We start from the raw sequence: 20,864 nt of genomic DNA on the forward strand, positions 1-20,864 counted from the left end.
CAAGCATGTTACATGTGAACGTCTAAATCAGGGGTTTTCAACCACTGGTCTGAGGGCCACTTATGGTTTAGAGAGTGAGGCTGTGTCTGGTTGGTAACCTTGGTAACATGTATTCACCGGTTGTGCTGATCATACTCTGTTACTGTACAACAAAGCACTCGTCACTTTTTGTCTTGTTTTTTGCAATTAACAATTAAACGCTACAAAACAGTTAAATATTTACATATATACTATAAGAATATTTTTAAATGTCTTACAGTCATTTACATTTTAAATATCACAGCAGAATCTTATTAGTTTTTTCTGTATTTATCAGTGTAGGAAGTGACGTAGTCTCCGTATGTGTTGAACCGATGGTGTTTGCTCCTCCTTTGTTCTGCTGTTCCTCCATCTTTTACTGTGTGACTGAACACAGAGACATCCTCCATCTTTAGACACAAATAACCTGAGCATCAACTGATGAACATGATAAACAAAAAACATTTAAAGAAAGAAATACTAAAACTCATCCACATATAGGCTCAGTAATATAAACAATAATAATTAAATAAATACATTTATTCTACTGATAAAGGCAGCTGCTAAAAAGGTAATGCAATCCCTGCATTCATTACTGTTGTCAATATATATATGTATATATGGCAAAATGGATAACTCCAATAGTAGGACAACACTAAGGGAAAGACAACACCACCTGGGGTATGAACTCCCAGGATCCTTGTTAAACAACCCTTATAGATGCTAACACAGGTTCAGAACACCACCAGCAGAACAATGGTTTCTTTAACAATTTGATTTAAACACACAATAGAAGTTTCACTGACAGTCACGTGGTCCACTCTGTAAAAAAAGAAAAGAAGGCAGGGAAGGGCTCACTGAGTCAGGAGGAACCTATGTGGGAGGTCTACGTCACCTGTGAAGATGCACACACAGCAAGGCCTTCAACAAAGGGGGGGGTCTCCACCCCTAAGCCCACCAAGGTGATCTCACAACACCTGCAAACATTAAACTAAACACAAAGATCAAAAAGTTGACCAGGACCAACACTTAAAGTGGACCAGACACACACCACAATAATTATAAAGAGCTATTAGAGGCAAACATTGTCCTCAGTATTAATAACAGAATAAACTCATATTTGATGTATGGTCAGGTAAAAGTAAGAACAGACAATGAACAACATTAACAAAGAGTCAACTTTAAAAAGTACTGTAGAGATAGTGAATCCTGAGATGTAGTGTAGGGAGAGCGTCCAGGCCTAGCACACAGTATTGTTTAATCCATCTACACTGTCAGCAGATGATAGAGCAGCAGTCTAGGAACTACAAGTCACTGAAATATTAATAAACACAATAAGGCCAAAACAGCAGTAACAAGCAGTTAGTCTGTACCAGTGAGACATTTTATATCAGATAATTATTGTTTTTACACAGCGTAGCTTCACTGTTTTTATATCTTTTTAACCAACCTACATCTTTTTATTAAAAATAAATAAATCCAAGACTCATCACTAATTAGAAATGTAAATAAAAACATTAACAACAAAGTCATGTTAGTGAGCTTAACAAAATATAAAGTCCATAGTAAGAAAGAAAAAACCCAACAAGAAGAAACTTTGAAGCCTATATTTACAATATACAGTCATTTTTAGCAAAGTGTCTTTAATAGGAATCAAATAAACACAAAGAACAAATATTTTATGATCTTTAATATTTCATCTTTCAAATAAAAAGTGTGATTAACAATCTACAGTTATTCTTATAAATGTTTTAAATAGAAATCAAATTAACAATAACAACAAAATCTGTGATTTTTCACATTGATTTTTTCAAATAAAAAGTACAATGAACAATATGCAGTAATTTTTTTTCCACATCTTTTATATTTTGCATACTTGATAGACGTCATAGGAGGGATAAAAGCAAGTTTAAAAAATATTGAATATGATTAAAACTACAATTAAACTTATTTCTGTTAAATATTGTTTTATTTACATTACATAACATTTATATAATATATGCATCATCGTTGTAAATCTGTTTCAACATTTGTAAAAGTGTTTTTCTGTACATTTTTATTTTTTTAGATAATTATGCACATTTGTAAATTTGTTGTAGCATTGCATTGTATGAAATGTGTGTGTTTATTGATGGATGATGGACAGAATGCTGGATCACTACCTACTGCTGTTTTCAGGAGGTCTTGGTAGCTTTTCTTCTCCTGCAGCTCAGCTTGTGATGTCCATGCTGAACTAGCAACAAGTTCAGGCTGCTGCCACGCAGCAAACTCATTCTGATCACTTTTAATAAGAGGGCTGTTCCTCTGATACCACACATTTACAGCTTTTTAATCACATACTATCATACATTCTGAAGCCAAACTGGTGATAGCTCAACAACTTGTGTTTTTAATCAACTTATCAAGTCTCCCCGTGACCCTGAAAAAGGAAGAAGTGGGTCAGAAAATGGATGGATTATCAAGTCTATGAACAAAGCCTTTTTCTCTAATGTTTGAAAGCTGATGAAGCAATGATACTGGTCTGTAGTTAGAGCTGCTTTTATTAACACTCTAATACATGGAACACTTTCACTGTTTGATTATTTATTACAAATAAACCACTTTGGAATGATTTATTGGAGACACACGACTTATTTACTATATATTCTATATTAATTCATAAAAAGTTAATATCAAAGCAATAAGTTGACATTTCATGATGTATTTTTAACAATGTGAACTATTTATTTTTAATCTACAGAATGAAAAAACAATGAAGATAAAGTTTTATTGACTCAACTTTTTTGGAATTCATCTACTTTTCTTGGCTCAACAATCTCCTTAGTGAGGTCGTATCCAACATTCACCAAATACCTGTTAAATTCATGATTAATATATGTTATTCTTTCACTACATCATTACTCTTTATTAAATTATTTGGATAATTTGCTGATTTTTTTAAAAATGATTTAATTTACAACAGTCCATGTTTTTTTTAGTGTTACTCTTATATTGTTCTTATAATTTTTCATGTTGATATATAGAAAGTGTGTTGTTACAATTGCCGAAGTACTTATGGTTAGTGTTAGGTTTAGTCTTAGTCACGTGACCTAAACTGGCCAATTAGGGGCGCTGCGTACGGATAGAATGTCGGTATATTGATACGTCAACCGAACAGATATCCACTGCCTAATATATATCATATTATTTTAAACTTTTCATAATGTTTACTCTATGGTTTTTATATCATGTATGCTTATCTTCTGCTTCTTTAGGTTTATAAAGCTTTTATTCAGGACATTTATCTTAGTGCATACAGTCTCTAAGGCCTCAGTAATCCAAGGCTTGTTCTAAAGCTTCTGCTTCCTGCTCTTTGTTTAAAGGACAGTTTTTCTCATGTAGCATCACTAATGTGGACATAAAGACATCATAGACATTGTTTGGATGATCACATTGATAGATCTAAGCCCAGCTCTGGTTTGTAACTGGAAGCTGTTCACTGATATCACTTCTAAATAATCCTCCATCTACTTTCCAATCAGCTGAATGTGTCCAAATGTTAATGATGGATGTGTCAGTGTCTAATGTGACTCTGCTTGGCTTTAGAATGACTAAGAACAGGCCACAGCTGTACATTGGATGTAGAACATCACAAGTCTTTATGTGTCTGTTTGGATTCATAATATTAATAATGAAGTCACTCCAAACACTTTGTATTTTATTGAATCATCAGAGTTATGAAACATGTCAGCTAATGTGTTCTTCAGTGTGTCAATGCACCACCCTGGTGTTCTGTATATACAACTTTATATTATATTCATTTACACACTTAGACATGTGATTAACCTGGACACACCTCCACTCTGAGTCCACATACAGGGAGACTCCGCCCCCTTTTAATCAGTGCTGTTCATTGGGAATAATTCATATCCTTCTAGAACCAAAACAGGAACTCTTTCACTGTCTCAGATGTTGATACAACACTACATTTAAATAAAAAGCCTTATTAATGTAGAAACAATCTCAAACTAAAGAATTCTGCACTTGTTTGACTCATTTTATCAGAATTTGTCAGAAAGACATCATGACTGGATGTGAAAGTGCACCAGCTCAGATATATTGTCACTATTGTTTTTTATATGTATATAATGTTATTGCTCTTACTTTTTTATTCTGTCACTCTTTAATTCCTGTACTCTAATCTTTAAGGCTGTCACAGCCACTACAGGGAGCACCAAGTAGTGGCAGTACTTTTCCCCCTCTTCCTTTTTTTTCCTTCCCCTCCCTTCTCCTTAGGTGGGCGTTTACCTTGGCTGCTGCAGATCCTTAATCAGTGGATGAGACACACCTGGGAGTGAGCTGCAGCAGGAGTCATTGGTCCTCACATAAAAGCTGCAGGCAGTGTGTTTTCTGGTGTCAGACTGTTAACAACTATAGAGTCAGTACGATTGCACTGCGCAAAAAGAGTAAGAATCGAGAATATCCGGTTTTTGATTCTGTCGAGAATACGGACATTTCCGATGCATATCCGGAGTTTTTTAGATATGCCCCATATCTGGTCAAATACGGACCCAATATTCTTCATGAAGACAGTATATTGTATTAGGATACTAACAGTATTTAGATTTTGTCATATATGTGTTCCGGAAATGTCCTCAGGTTGAAAATACCCAGAATCCCTAAATATCCGGTTTTTGATTCTGTCGAGAATACGGACATTTCCGATGCATATCCGGAGTTTTTTTGATATGCCCCATATCTGGTCAAATACGGACCCAATATTCTTCATGAAGACAGTATATTGTATTAGGATACTAACAGTATTTAGATTTTGTCATATATGTGTTCCGGAAATGTCCTCAGGGTGAAAACACCCAGAATCCCTAAATATCCAGTCTTTGATTCCGTCGAGAATACGGACTATTCCGATGCATATCCGGAGTTTTTTTGATATGCCCCATATCTGGTCAAATACGGACCCAATATACTTCATGAAGAAAGTATTTTGTATTAGGATACTAACAGTATTTAGATTTTGTCATATATTTGTTCCGGAAATGTCCTCAGGGTGAAAACACCCAGAATCCCTAAATATCCGGTTTTTGATTCTGTCGAGAATACGGACATTTCCGATGCATATCCGGAGTTTTTTTGATATGCCCCATATCTGGTCAAATACGGACCCAATATTCTTCATGAAGACAGTATATTGTATTAGGATACTAACAGTATTTAGATTTTGTCATATATTTGTTCCGGAAATGTCCTCAGGGTGAAAACACCCAGAATCCCTAAATATCCAGTCTTTGATTCCGTCGAGAATACGGACTATTCCGATGCATATCCGGAGTTTTTTTGATATGCCCCATATCTGGTCAAATACGGACCCAATATACTTCATGAAGAAAGTATTTTGTATTAGGATACTAACAGTATTTAGATTTTGTCATATATTTGTTCCGGAAATGTCCTCAGGGTGAAAACACCCAGAATCCCTAAATATCCGGTTTTTGATTCTGTCGAGAATACGGACATTTCCGATGCATATCCGGAGTTTTTTTTTATATGCCCCATATGTGGTCAAATACGGACCCAATATTCTTCATGAAGACAGTATATTGTATTAGGATACTAACAGTATTTAGATTTTGTCATATATGTGTTCCGGAAATGTCCTCAGGTTGAAAATACCCAGAATCCCTAAATATCCGGTTTTTGATTCTGTCGAGAATACGGACATTTCCGATGCATATCCGGAGTTTTTTTGATATGCCCCATATCTGGTCAAATACGGACCCAATATTCTTCATGAAGACAGTATATTGTATTAGGATACTAACAGTATTTAGATTTTGTCATATATGTGTTCCGGAAATGTCCTCAGGGTGAAAACACCCAGAATCCCTAAATATCCAGTCTTTGATTCCGTCGAGAATACGGACTATTCCGATGCATATCCGGAGTTTTTTTGATATGCCCCATATCTGGTCAAATACGGACCCAATATACTTCATGAAGAAAGTATTTTGTATTAGGATACTAACAGTATTTAGATTTTGTCATATATTTGTTCCGGAAATGTCCTCAGGTTGAAAATACCCAGAATCCCTAAATATCCAGTTTTTGATTCCGTCGAGAATACGGACTATTCTGATGCATATCCGGAGTTTTTTTGATATGCCCCATATCTGGTCAAATACGGACCCAATATTTTTCATGAAGACAGTATATTGTATTAGGATACTAACAGTATTTAGATTTTGTCATATATGTGTTCCGGAAATGTCCTCAGGGTGAAAACACCCAGAATCCCTAAATATCCGGTTTTTGATTCTGTCGAGAATACGGACTATTCTGATGCATATCCGGAGTTTTTTGATATGCCCCATATCTGGTCAAATATTCAATTCAGTTCAACTTTCGTCTCAAAGTGCTTAAGTTTTTTACTGTGGTGCTGGGTGACAGAGTAATGCCATCCAGAGACACTATTTACTCTGATAATTTAACTCTGAGGTGTTTTGGACAAAATAAAATCACTTTGGTTTTATCCTGGTTAAGGAGAAAATTACGGCTCATCCAGGATGTGATGTCTATGAAATCTGTGGTTTGAACTACAGTGGTGTGAAAAAGTGTTTCCCCTCTAAACCGTATCAGAATCAGAATCGTTTTAATTGCCAAGTACAGTTAATTCCAAATTATGTGGCTGGTTTATTCCGTTTTTAATTCCAAATTAGATAATTCCTCTTTCTTGTAAACACTTAACTTGGTTAAAGCCGCTTTATTTTAATCTGTATTGTTTTGCGCATGCGCGACTTGCGAAGATGACGCGCTGGTGACGACATAATCTAAGATAGCAACGGCCTGGACTCCAGCCTAGACTATTTGATAAGAGCCTTAAAAGACATGGATATAATGAAAAGAGTGGATGGACAAAGGCATAAGCATGCAGACTTTCACACGGACATACACGGACTTATTAAACACACACGAACCTCGGTAAACGTAACAGGCATCCGATTTAAATCGGAGTAAATAATTCCGAATGCAAAAACATCATGTAATCGTTGCCATTCGGCAAAATCAAAGATAAAGACACACATAAATTATAAAGGCCAAATCATAGATTTCAAAAGTGTATATCTACAGTATTCTTTTAATTAGAAGATATTTTACATTTACAAATCAAATGATCAATTTCTTGTAGTTAGTTAAAGATTAAATTTACTGCTGATTTAAAGCAACACAAATTATGTTAAAGATCTATTAATTGATTTATTATTATTTATTATTTAGGGGTCTATTGTGCCTGCTTTATTTGATTTATTTGGTATCTGTATGTGAGTTGTTTAATGTGTATTAAGTTTAGTATTTAAATTAGAATTATTTGTTAAAAATTTAGATTTTGTGTATTTTTCTTCCAAACTGTCTTTTTAGTTTCAATCTGCCCCAGTTATATCTGATTAGTCTCATTGCTTACGTACATGGTTGTGCTAAAGTCAATCTTTGACTGCCCATGAGAAGCTGTGTTGTTCTTTAGATTATCTTGGAGCCCATTCCATTCTTTGATGCCTGTAAAGGAACATTCTAAGGCTAAACACAACTGATTTTATGAAGGTGAAGCCACTTTAAGTTTTGACCTTTGATTCTGAATAATATTCAGGTTGTTTTGTGTTATTTATTTCAGAATTCCTTGTAACATTTTCAGTTTCTGCTGGTCTCAGGTAAATAAACTGGTATTGAAAGAATAGAATACGTAGTGTTTGAGTCAGATTGGTATTTGTAAAGATTAATACTGAGCAGAGTTTAGTACTGTTAATGTAAATGATTATAAACTGTAGGGTTAGATACAATAACATTTCATTTATCAGAGGTTTTTATCCAAAGCAATGTTAATACAGTAGGAGTAGGAGGGATTCAAACCTCTGACCCTCTGAGTCAGCTTCATTAACCACTGTTGCTCCACTACAGAGTTGATCAACAGTGGATTCTTTTCTGATACAGCTCTGATATGAAGCTGTACAGACACAGATGACCCAAAAAATAATGCATTCTTTAAGAAAAAGTAACTTAAAAGTTACTTTTTCATGTAACTCATTAGTTTTTGGGGTAAGTAATCAAAATAGTAACTGAGTTCATTTGTGAATGAAGTAACTAGTAACAGTAACTAGTTATGTTTTTTCAGTAACTAGAACAACACTGGTTGTGACAGAAGTGTGACTAAGTTCAGAAAAATTATTGTACCAACGTTTTTATTAAGATTTTTTACTTGTTCTTGCAGCTAAAATTCACCAGAATGCAGGAATTTGCATGTCTTTTGTTAAAACATTTCTGGGGGGAGGACCCCCATGACCTTTCCCCTCAATTCTAGGAGAGGCTTTAACATGTAAATGAAAATGCTGTGAGCTATACACATGCAAATCAGGGTAGCAGGGGAACTTCTACTGCAGGAGCTTCAGTACAAACCACATCTTCATTGCAGCTGTGGAGAGTTCAGCTCAGACGTGACCGATGAAGATCAAGGAGGGTAAGTGTTATTATATTAGATTTGTTTTTGGTCAGTGTGACTATTTTTCAGGTGTATTAGTGTTTTTTTTCAATGCTAATAAGCATTGGTCTAATCTGAAGTCACATGTTCAAAACATGGTCTGCAAATCTCTCAGTCCATGTGGACTAAACTGTGACTCATTTTTCATTGTTTTCACACAAAACACATTCACTGACCACAGTCAACAACATTCATCAACTCTTTTCTCACTCACTAGTTTTTATTATTAATATTATAATTAGTTCACCACCTGCAAAACACTAAACGTTTACAGCACATTTTTAAAATGCTAACACACTGTTCAAAACACATCAGCTAAATGAAATATATTGATTATAGTATTTTGTGTTTTATATAACTGTACCCTATACATTATTTTTTTGTTTACAGTCATTTTTATATTTTTTTTGTGCAAAGATCTTATTTTGTATTAAAATACTGATTTACCTGACAATGTAATGCTCTTTGTTGTTAGTATTTAGTAGTTCAGTGTGCTCAGAGTGACTAGATGAGATTATTTGTTAGTGTTGTGGTTGAATGAGCTTCATTTGAGACGTGTATGAAGTGTTTTGTTGGTGAGAAACACTTTTGGAGATGAGAGTAACTGTTGAGCTGAGATGACTGATGGATATGCAGGCTGTGTTTAGAGTTTTGAACATGTGACTTCAGTTTCAACCAATACTTGTTAGCAATCGGAAAAAAAAAACTCTAATAGAGTGGAAGGGTCCCAACCCACAGGTTGAGAACCACTTGTGTATTGCATGTCGAAGAATCCATGTACTATGGCTAGATTGTATGTCCAAGCATGTATTTATGTCTCTCCTCTACATTGCACACATTTGATCACCACTGTATTTATATCCATACAGGGCTTGGTCCGTCATACATATAGAAGCCTCACAGAGCTGCAATGGAAGGTCTAGCCAGAGGACAAGTATGTTTTTGGTCTTTTTCCCTCTGAATTGCCACTGTTTGTGAAAATTACAAAACACAGTTAGTTGTAACATGTTTTGCTGAATGATGAGTATCTTCTACCTCCACCACCACCACCACAGATTCTGTTCTGATCACAATGAAAAAGTGACCATGGCTGTGATAGGGGCCATTTAAGATGCTGAGCCACACTGGGGCACAAGCCAAGTTAGAAGTAAGTCTGATCACATTCATCTGGGGACCTAATTTAATGTATTTGAGTGATCATTATCCTTTTCAGATGCCTTAAAATAATACATTTAGTATGAATTCATGACATAGTATTTGTGTTGTCATTTTCATTCACTAGGAGCTGCAACAGGGCTTTAGAATCCTACGAGGCCAGTGAGGAGCAGGACCTGAATGGGACCAAGGAGGATGTAAAGAGTAGGAAGACTCTTACCACCAGGAGAGATCCAGTGTTATTGCCGTGCTCCATACTGCTGCATTTATTGATCATGGTATTTATCAATCACCTGTAAACAAAGTGTATACAGGCTATTTCTAAAGTGACTCTTTAAGACATTTTAATTGCCTGCGACAAGCTGTTGAGCTAAGGTTAATGCATCAATAAACCAATTGGAACAATTAATATCAGCAATGGATTTGTTTCTGTTATCATTTATTGTCATAATTTAAGGACCCATAATTGTTTTGTTACATTGTGTTAGCCAAGAAATGTATGGGATTAAATATTTAAAGTGGGTCTTGTGTTCATGTTAGGACAGCTGAAATAAAAATGGTCAGGATACTGACCTCTCTTCCCATTTGTCACACAGCTTTTCAAGGAATGGGTCAAAGTGGGACAGAGGATCCTCTCTCCAGAAGAAAAAACTGTTTACAAATTTGCCTCTACCAAAGCCACACAGCTGTCAGAGATGAAGGAAAAAGCACTGGGCAATAACAGAAAAAAAAGTGTCGAGCCAAGATCCACTCACTTATGCACAGACTCTGGACACTTTTCAAAAAGGCTCCGCCCTAATTCAGATAAAACATCTATCTGTCTGCATGTGAGTGAGGTGGAAGAAGACTCAGATAGAGATGTTTAAAATTTTGTTTTTGTGATAAATGTGTGTGTGTGTTTCTTTTCCTACCTCATTCTAATTTTATTGTGATAGAAAAAAATGTTATGTGCACTAAGTGATTTTTGTTTTTAATATTTATCTTGATAGTCTCTATCTTCAAAGTAGATCTGCCATTTTTGATAAGACAATTGGTACAGAGGGGAAAAGGTTTAAGTGGACCTAGTATAGTGTTAGGGACACTGCATTTAACTGTCCTGGGTATGGTGAGTCACCCAATGGGCCACGAATTGTATACTGAAATATGCAGACTGCTGAAATAATTTGTTGGACTTTAAATATGACCGGGGAGAGTATCGGTGCAGTATTCGGAATCAAAATACTAGTGGTGTTCGGACTTCGGATATGACCGGGTAGAGTATCGGTGCAGTATTCTGAATCAAAATACTAGTGGTGTTCGGACTTCGGATATGACCGGGGAGAGTATCGGTGCAGTATTCGGAATCAAAATACTAGTGGTGTTCGGACTTCGGATATGACCGGGGAGAGTATCGGTGCAGTATTCGGAATCAAAATACTAGTGGTGTTCGGACTTCAAATATGACCGGGGAGAGTATCGGTGCAGTATTCGGAATCAAAATACTAGTGGTGTTCGGACTTTGGATATGACCGGGTAGAGTATCGGTGCAGTATTCTGAATCAAAATACTAGTGGTGTTCGGACTTCGGATATGACCGGGGAGAGTATCGGTGCAGTGTTCGGAATCAAAATACTAGTGGTGTCCGGACTTCGGATATGACCGGGGAGAGTATCGGTGCAGTATTCGGAATCAAAATACTAGTGGTGTTCGGACTTCGGATATGACCGGGGAGAGTATCGGTGCAGTATTCGGAATCAAAATACTAGTGGTGTTCGGACTTCGGATATGACCGGGGAGAGTATCCGGGAAGAATTGAACTCCGGGATATGGCAAGTATAAAAGTGTTCCCATATCCGGAGTTTGACATGCTCCGAACATGACATCTATTTCAACTGCTGTTCGGAGAGTATCTCAGGTGGATATCACCGTATTTGACTCATATCTTGGAATATTCGGGGTTCGATTCTTGGGCTTTTTGCGCAGTGCAGGAACGCAAAGTGCTATTGAAATTGGGTCAACGGTTCCTATATCGGCTTAACGGGCCCCTTAACATATGTGAGAACCGGACCTCTCGTCGGTTCCTTTCTGGGCCCCCAGGGGTCTGAGGTGTGGGCCTTCAGAGATGAACTTGAGTAACTTCCCAGTAGATGGTCCTAGAGGTCTGATTTTTTGATATGTTATAGAGTTTTTTGAGACCTTCCCAAAGGTGTAAAGCACAAGTCTGTGGCACATACACAAGCTGAGATACGCGTCATCAGTAGAATTTCACATTTTCTTCTCTTGCCTAATTCGCCAGTAGAAGGCGCTGGAGGTCTGATTTTTTAAGAGGTTTTAGAGCTCATTGAGACCTTTTCAACGATGTAAAGCACAAGTTTGTGGCATCTTCCTATCAAAAGTTATTGACCATTTGGTCTGAAAAAAATGGCTGCCAGTAAAAAGTTATGACAGGGAAATCTGGAAAAATGGTTATAACTCAGGAACGCAAAGTGCTACTGAGATTGGGTCAACGGTTCCTATATCGGCTTAACGGGCCCCTTAACATATGTGAGTACCGGACCTCTCGTCGGTTCCCTTCCGGGGCCCCAGGGGTCTGAGGTGTGGGCCTTCAGAGATGAACTTGAGTAACTTCCCAGTAGATGGTCCTAGAGGTCTGATTTTTTGATTTGGTTTAGAATTTATTGAGACCTTTCCAAAGGTGTAAAGCACAAGTCTGTAGCACATACACAAGCTGAGATACACGTCATCAGTGGAATTTCACATTTTCTTCTCTTGCCTAATTCGCCACTAGAAGGCGCTGGAGGTCTGATTTTTTTTATATGTTTTAGAGCTCATTGAGACCTTTTCATTGATGTAAAGCACAAGTTTGTGGCATCTTCCTATCAAAAGTTATTGACCATTTGGTCTGAAAAAAATGGCTGCCAGTAAAAAGTTCTGACAGGGAAATCTGGAAAAATGGTTATAACTCAGGAACGCAAAGTGCTACTGAGATTGGGTCAACGGTTCCTATATCGGCTTAACGGGCCCCTTAACATATGTGAGAACCGGACCTCTCGTCGGTTCCCTTCCGGGGCCCCAGGGGTCTGAGGTGTGGGCCTTCAGAGATGAACTTGAGTAACTTCCCAGTAGATGGTGCTAGAGGTCTGATTTTTTGATATGTTATAGAATTTATTGAGACCTTTCCAAAGGTGTAAAGCACAAGTCTGTAGCACATACACAAGCTGAGATACGGTCTGGGTATCATTAGATAATCCCAAATTAATCCGTAAACCAAAATTAAATAACCGTTTCTCTTCCTCTCCTTTTCAAACAAAAAACAAACAAAAAAAACATTTTACTGTTTTAATCAAAAAACCATAAAACAAATCCAAATTGGCCCGATTTTTGATTTTCCCGTGTCCTTTTCTCCTTTCCCCTTTTACAATTGAACATTGAAAAACAGCAGTTTCCCTTTTCCATTCTCCTTTCCCCGTTTAGAATTGAAAATAGAAAATCAGCTGTTTCCTTTTTCCGTTCTGAACGCTGAAACGAAAAACGAAGTCACGTGACCGAGGTCACGTGGTCTGGCTTTTTTTCAGCCAACATGCGGAAGTGATGGTGTCAGAATAAAAGCATACAGGGAGAGAGAATATAAAGCAGGCACATGATCTATCACAGAGAGTGATACATCATTAAAAGCTTTACAAAAGCTACATAAAGATCAAGTTTTGGTGTTTTTTTAATTTCAACATGAAATTGTTTTGCCGGCCTGTCGTGTTTGAAAAACATAATCCTAAATGACCAGCAGAGGTCCCCACGTCCTAACAAACAATATGAGACACCAAATCCCTCCTGAAATATGATCAGACTAAGATTAACGTTTTATGGCTCGCAGTGTTTACTTACATTACATGTTTATTCAAACACGTACCTTTATGAACTCATATCAGGATGAGAGTGGTGATGTGGAGACACGCTAGAGATGTCCCTAAAAGGTAAAAAAGAGCTGTGTCCACATTGCAGCAATTTTGTTCTGCATTTGTCTCCTGAATCAGATGATCAGTCATTCCTCAAACTCTTTACACGTTGTGAAGGTCTGATGTTCTCTCTCTACTGAAGGCATCGCTGTCATTTCTTTCAACAAGGCTGAATCTTTACACTTCCTGAGACGTAAATCACAATCATGTATATGTTCCCCTCAAACACTTCAATAGGCTACAATTAATCAGCTGGTTTTAATGACATATGTATTTCATGGTAGTATTAGTAAGAGTGGTTAAAGATTAGATCCAATGTTTTATATTACAAAGTATTTATATCTTTTGACATTTCTATGAACAAAAAAAGGGCCACAATAACAATTAGAAAAAAAATCAGGCACATTTAAAATATTGAATTTACAGTAACTGACATTATGTAAAATAGTACATTAGCAAGTTTTAAAATCATAATTAAAACTACATGTTAAAATCAACATATATGCTTGTTTTTTTTAGACAACAGTCTCAACTATAGCATAGAGAAACATAGACATCACCTGAGCAAGATACTCATTGTGTGTATTCACATCATGCAAAGGTCCCTTACTGTAAATGCTACTTGTCTCTCATTCAAGGCATAAGCCACAATAAAAGCACATTTCAATGTTCCTGTCACCAATAGAGACAAATAGTCAAGCAGATGAAGTGGGATTTTAAAAGATGTCATGGTTCACTCTTTCTAAAATGTATAAATATACGTCTAATTTCATCCTTGTTAGTGTTTAAATCAAGTGTTAGTCAATATATTTAAAATGTACAATATGTCAGAATTGTTCCTACCACTAGGGTGTTCTTGTTGTCCCCTCACACAATATGTACATGATGACATGGAGCATTACTTCCAGGTTCTTTATGAAAACAATGTCAGAATAATCCTGTCTATAATTCAAAGCCACACTGTTGCAGTGTCCTTTTAGCCTCTTCTGTGTTAATACAGACTTGACTCATACAGTCAATTTAACATCAGTAAACTTTGACCAAGGTCTTTCACTGAGTTGTTACAGTCATTTAATTTCCCATTTAAAGTCAGTGATACATTGATTATTGGTTTAAAGCATATGAATGTGCATGTCCAAAAATTCATTTTAAAAGACTGTGTTCATTTCTTTTAGTAGTTTGTTGAACAAACACTCTTCACAACATATAGAACTATTTCCTCTTAACTCATATACTCCAAATTCTGCTGACTTTAATGCTTTTGGTTGGAAAAACACTGAAAAATAAACAACCTGCACTCGGCCACTAACATCTTCTTTATCCTTTGTCTGTAATAAATGAAACTAGACAGAAAGTCGGTTTGGAAATACATGACTCTGATTTGGAGGGGAGTACGTTTCAGAAAGAGAGTTGTCCCCTCATGTATTGAAGAACTTAACTTTAGCTCCCACATTGACTGTTGTATTGGTTACTATGGTTACTGTTTGTGTTCCTCCCTGTGTTAAGTGTTTATATAATGTGAATACATGTAACAATCTGGGGACAAGTATTGTAACGGACTGGGTCCTATGTTTATGTTCTACTTGTTGTGTATTCAATGATTCACTAATATTGAGATGTCCCATGGCTTTGAATGCACCATCGTTACGTACAGCTTTCCCTACCAATGTGTATCTTTGTTTACGGGAGTTCTAAGTGGTGATTGGCTGGGAGGCTGGGGGGAGGAGGTGTGTAAGCGGGGGAAAAAGAGTGTAAATGAGAGTCGGGGGTGAGTTTTTAGGGAGTAAGACGGGACCTGCGTTCTGTTGATTTTGGCGTTTGATATGTTATAGAATTTATTGAGACCTTTCCAAAGGTGTAAAGCACAAGTCTGTAGCACATACACAAGCTGAGATACGGTCTGGGTATCATTAGATAATCCCAAATTAATCCGTAAACCAAAATTAAATAACCGTTTCTCTTCCTCTCTGACTACGGCCCACAGTAGTCGGGTTTCAACGTGCTTCATTAAAGACTACAAAACTTGGATTACGGCTGGAGGCTCGTCATTACAGTATGTATACTCAACATTTCCTGGACTTCATGAATGGAATAGAAATTACTTCATTAATATCAGAGTACACACACACAGAAAAGTATCTTGGCTGTCCTGATCTGGTAACTCAATACCAACAAAATTCATACACCACAACACATTTGACACATTACAAAATGTCACAAACCATTTCTCTTCCTGGGAGATCTTGGGTGACCTTAGTTCCTGTGGGTTGTTGCTACAGTTGACCTGCTTTTGTTTAGCATCATTGTAGGAGGCGTGGTTAGGAGAATTAAGTGTAAGACACAATTTGTACTAGCAAATGTTGCCTTTTGGTTAAGGTGATACTCATTATTGGTAGAAACTTTCACGGGATGTTTGGTGTGTTGCTACGGAGACAACATAGGCCCTACACCTTTTTAACTGCTGTACACCACGTTATGAAGTAATAGAGATTTATAATGGAAATATGTGGACTATTAATTGAATACTGTACATATGGCATTAATGAAGACAATCATTGAATGAGAAATAAATATTCTGTAAACAAAGAACATATTGGACTGTCTTATTTCACAATTTTATGCTCAGAAGAAAACCAGCAAGCGCGTCAATGAATAGGCTAGAGTCTATACATCTATACAGTCCCTCAGTGGCTTTAGTTTATCACAATTATAATGATGATGTTGATCTGAAAATTGCTATGTTCATATAATCAGTCCTAACAATATTTGAATTAGCATATCTATAAAAGCAAGGAATCTCTTTCTGTGTGTGTGTGTGTGTGTGTGTGTGTGTGTGTGTGTGTGTGTGTGTGTGTGTGTGTGTGTGTGTGTGTGTGTGTGTGTGTGTGTGTGTGTGATTTGCTGTGACATGTGGAAACCAACAGCCCTTGCCTGCGATTTGTTTTTGTGTTGAATGTTTCTATACTACAAGACTTATTTCCTGATACAAAAGTATTATTGTTTATACATGAATTAGGGGTTTGGATGTGTATCATTATTACAGTATTATTTTTATTTACTTGGTCTTGGTTTCATCAGGTTGCTGTGTAAGACTAGGTCACTGTACACAAAATAAATAAACTATCATGATGTCATTAAGCATACATACTGTACATAACAGTTGACTGTGGTCAGCAAGCTGAATGAAAATCAGAGGCAGTCGTAGACATGTACCTGCTTAGCTAAGCTGCTAAATATGTTTATTGAATAAAACATACAGTGTAATGGGTTGAATGAACTTTTACATTTTTATGGGCTATAATTGGAGAAAAGCTTGGTTTGCATCTACCTCTGTGAATGATTTGAAAAGTAACTACTGTCTCTAAATAAACACAAACTATAGTATTGATATAACATTATTTGGCAGCGAAACAGTAAAAATAATAATAATTACTTCAAAACCACACTGGCTGCTGGAAATTATTTTTGAAGAATTGAGACAAAGTAAAAAACAATGCAAAAGTTATAATTTGCTGTCCTACAAACAGATAAATATCCACTGCATCAATTTCTGAATAATTAAATAACAACTCAGGTTTTTTTTAACAGTTTGCAAAAAAAAAAACTAAAAATGTGGATTTAATAATATGCTAAAAAGAAAAACATGAACAACTACATATGCAATATAAAACTAGACTCAAAGCAACTTATTTTTAAACGCCTCAAGCCATTCATTTTTTTGAAATAGTCACTGTACCAGTTGTGTGTCTCACTGTACCAGTTGTATGTCTCACTGTACCAGTTGTGTGTCTCCCTGTACCAGTTGTATACAAGTTGTGACAGCAGATGATGTGGTAAATGGGACTCGAGGCCATGGATACAATCATATTTCAGGAGGGATTTGGTGTCTCATATTGTTTGTTAGGACGTGGGGACCTCTGCTGGTCATTTAGGATTATGTTTTTCAAACACGACAGGCCTGCTCAGCAATTTCATGTCGAAATTAAAAAAAAACACCAAAACTTGATCTTTATGTAGCTTTTGTAAAGCTTTTAATGATGTATCACTCTCTGTGATAGATCATGTACCTGCTTTATATTCTCTGTCCCTGCATGCTTTTATTCTGGCACCATCACTTCCGCATGTCGGCTGAAAAAAAAAAGCCAGACCACGTGACCTCGGTCACGTGACTTCGTTTTTCGTTTCAGCGTTCAGAACGGAAAAAGGAAACAGCTGATTTTCTATTTTCAATTCTAAACGGGGAAAGGAGAATGGAAAAGGGAAACTGCTGTTTTTCAATGTTCAATTGTAAAAGGAGAAAAGGACACGGGAAAATCGAAAAACGAGCCAATTTGGATTTGTTTTATGGTTTTTTGATTAAAACAGTAAAACTTCTTTTTTGTTTTTTGTTTGAAAAGGAGAGGAAGAGAAACGGTTATTTAGTTTTGGTTTACAGATGAATTTGGGATTATTCAATGATACCCAGACCATAATTTTAATGTCTGTGTTAATAAGTGAGATGGGACGGTAACTTGAGGGTAACATGGGGTTTTTGTCTGGTTTAAGTAGTAATTTAATGTTTGCTGTGTTCATGTGACCTCGTACATAACCTTTATTTTTATTCAGCAGGGAACCCATCTGGACCTGGTGCTTTGCCTGTTGACATGCTATCCAAAGCATTTTGTAGTTCTTGTAAGGTTAATGGTGAGTCTAAGGTGGTTTTCTGCTCTATGGTGAGATGTGGTAGGTTTAAGTTATTGAGGAAGGTTTTAATATCTTCAGGGTCAGGGTTTAAGTTTGATGAGTATAGGTTTTGATAATAATCATGAAAAACCTTATTAATGTCCTGAGGTAAATTTAAAGGTTGACCTGAATTATCAGAAATTGCCGGTATGAAATAGTTTTCTTTGTTGTGTTTAAGCTGATTTGCTAAATATTTGCCTGATTTATTGTTGTAGTCAAAGTTTTTGTACCATAATTGCTGTAAAATAAAATCCGTTTTTTTAGATAAAATTATGTCCAGATTAAGTTTTGTATTTTGGAGTTTTTTGAATAAAAGTTCAGACGGGTTAGCTGGGTATTCTTCCGTAAGTTTCTTAATTTTTTCTTCAATCGTTTTTTCTGCTATCTGTTCCTGTTTTTTCTTATAAGAAGAGTATGATATAATCTTCCCTCTAATGACAGCCTTGCCGGTTTCCCAGAGTAAGGACGGTGACACTTCCAGAGAATTGTTTGTTAATAGAAAGTCCTCCCATTCTTTTCTTATCATTTTACCAAATTCACTGTCATTAAGTAATGAAGTGTTAAAGCGCCACAGAGAGGATAATTTCTGATTAGGGTCACACTTCAGGGTGAGGGATATCGGGGCATGATCGCTAATGATTATAGGATGTATTTTAGAGGAAATCTTATGTGCGATGGATTTATTTATTTATTTCATTTATTTATGCACAGGGGAGAAGAAGGTGTTTTCTTTTTTAGTTGGGTTGTTCAGTCTCCATACATCTCCTATTCCAAGATCATCCATGTAATTCATTAATACTTTAGCAGATCGAGACGGTTTTGTATTTGGGCACTTACTGGATCTGTCTAATGATGTGTTGAGTGTCAGATTGAAGTCACCTCCAATGATTAATGATGAGTCTGCAGAAAGGTCCGATTGCTCCGAAAAAACTCTGTGGAAGAAATCAGGGTCGTTGTTATTGGGGGCATAGAGGTTTAGAATTGTGAAACATTTATTATAGATTACTACTTTGATTTTTTAGTTTCAATTTTATTTTGTGGATGTTTTTACCTCATCAACTAGATCATATTTTCACTTGCGTTTCTTTATTTGCTTGTTTATCTGTTAGCAAGATTATATTAAAAGTATTTGGTACATTAACCAAAGATAAACCTTAAACTATTGAAGATTACATCTGGATCAATGAACCGATTCTGAATTAGTGTTGATAAAAAAAAAAAAAATCTATCTTACATCATTGTCGAAATTTCAAAAATTCATAACAAATTTTATTTGAACGATTACTGTTGAATTTGACTCTTGTCACGATGGGGTTTTATTTTGGAGGGCAGGCAGGAGATCTTGGCCTCTCTCCCAGCAGCCTTCTCCTGCTGATTGGGCTACAGCTACAACTAATTACCTGCTGGGTATAAATGGGGAGGCTTTGCTTCAGGTCAGGGCTGGGACATTCTGTCATGTGTAGGTGTAAGTGCAGACCCAAATGCAGGGACGGAGGCAGAGCTCAGGTGCATAATTCCGATATTTATTTTTTTCTGAGGCATGTTCAGTCCAGGGAGGCAGAGGTAATCAAAAACACAAAAAGGCAAACCAAGAACACAGAGTGAGGGTCAGAACACCTGCTGATGATCCAGGAGTTACTGGTATGCAAACCGAGCCTAGTTCACAAGTGGTATCATAGAACGAAAGTAAAATGCAAGAAAGTAATGTCCCAGCCCTGACCTGAAGCAAAGCCTCCCCATTTATACCCAGCAGGTAATTAGTTGTAGCTGGAGACCAATCAGCAGGAGAAGGCTGCTGGGAGGGAGGCCAAGATCTCCTTCCTGCCCTTCAAAATAAAACCCCATTGTGACAACTCTGTTATTTATTTATTTTAAATAAGTTTCCTACTGTTGGATAATAAGCAGTATAGGTTGTTTGTTTGGATCACTATTAATTCAATGAATTTCAAGAATTGTATTATCAAATGTACTTGTAGTGTTAGTAAAAAAAATAAATAAATACAACATTAACTAAGACTTTGCGAGCATTAGATATTGATACATTTTACAAAACAACTTTTCAATGTGATGTTTTTGATCATTGTTCTGATTATTTACATGAGCAAAGGTATAGTGATGTCATACAAGTTATAAGAAAATATACCACTTTGTTTCACATATTTAAAAAAAAAAAAAGACCAGTATTGATAGTATATACACTTTATTCTATTAAATTACTATTAACATAGAACAACAAAAACATGTTAAAAGTTGACCACAAAAGACTATAGGGCTCATATATGAGCTGTACACAATGACCTCACATCCTGGGGTGAAACAAAGGTCCTCTGACTGTTCAGTTAAATCAATAAGGTGAGACCCCTTGATCAGCTGTTTCAGTAACCAGTGACACGAACTGGACGTTGCTGGGAGATGGAAGTGGCATCAGCTCATCTGCCATTTGGAACACCAAGTCCAAGTTTATATCACCATTCTCCCACTGTGAGTTTTCTCCTGGGCTTGGAAATGTGGTG

General features: G+C 36.5%; 1 long non-coding RNA gene across 1 annotated transcript; it reads left to right on the forward strand.

Moving 5' to 3' along the window:
- The first annotated feature begins 8,473 nt into the window (after window positions 1-8,473).
- On the forward strand, window positions 8,474-9,690 carry LOC114459325 (uncharacterized). Its single transcript, XR_003673310.1, has 3 exons — window positions 8,474-8,521; window positions 9,412-9,476; window positions 9,598-9,690. It is a non-coding gene; the product is annotated as an uncharacterized LOC114459325 (long non-coding RNA).
- The last annotated feature ends 11,174 nt before the right edge of the window (window positions 9,691-20,864 follow it).

The sequence above is a fragment of the Gouania willdenowi genome, unplaced genomic scaffold (assembly GCF_900634775.1).
Source record: "Gouania willdenowi unplaced genomic scaffold, fGouWil2.1 scaffold_296_arrow_ctg1, whole genome shotgun sequence".
Classification (NCBI taxonomy): domain Eukaryota; kingdom Metazoa; phylum Chordata; class Actinopteri; order Blenniiformes; family Gobiesocidae; genus Gouania; species Gouania willdenowi.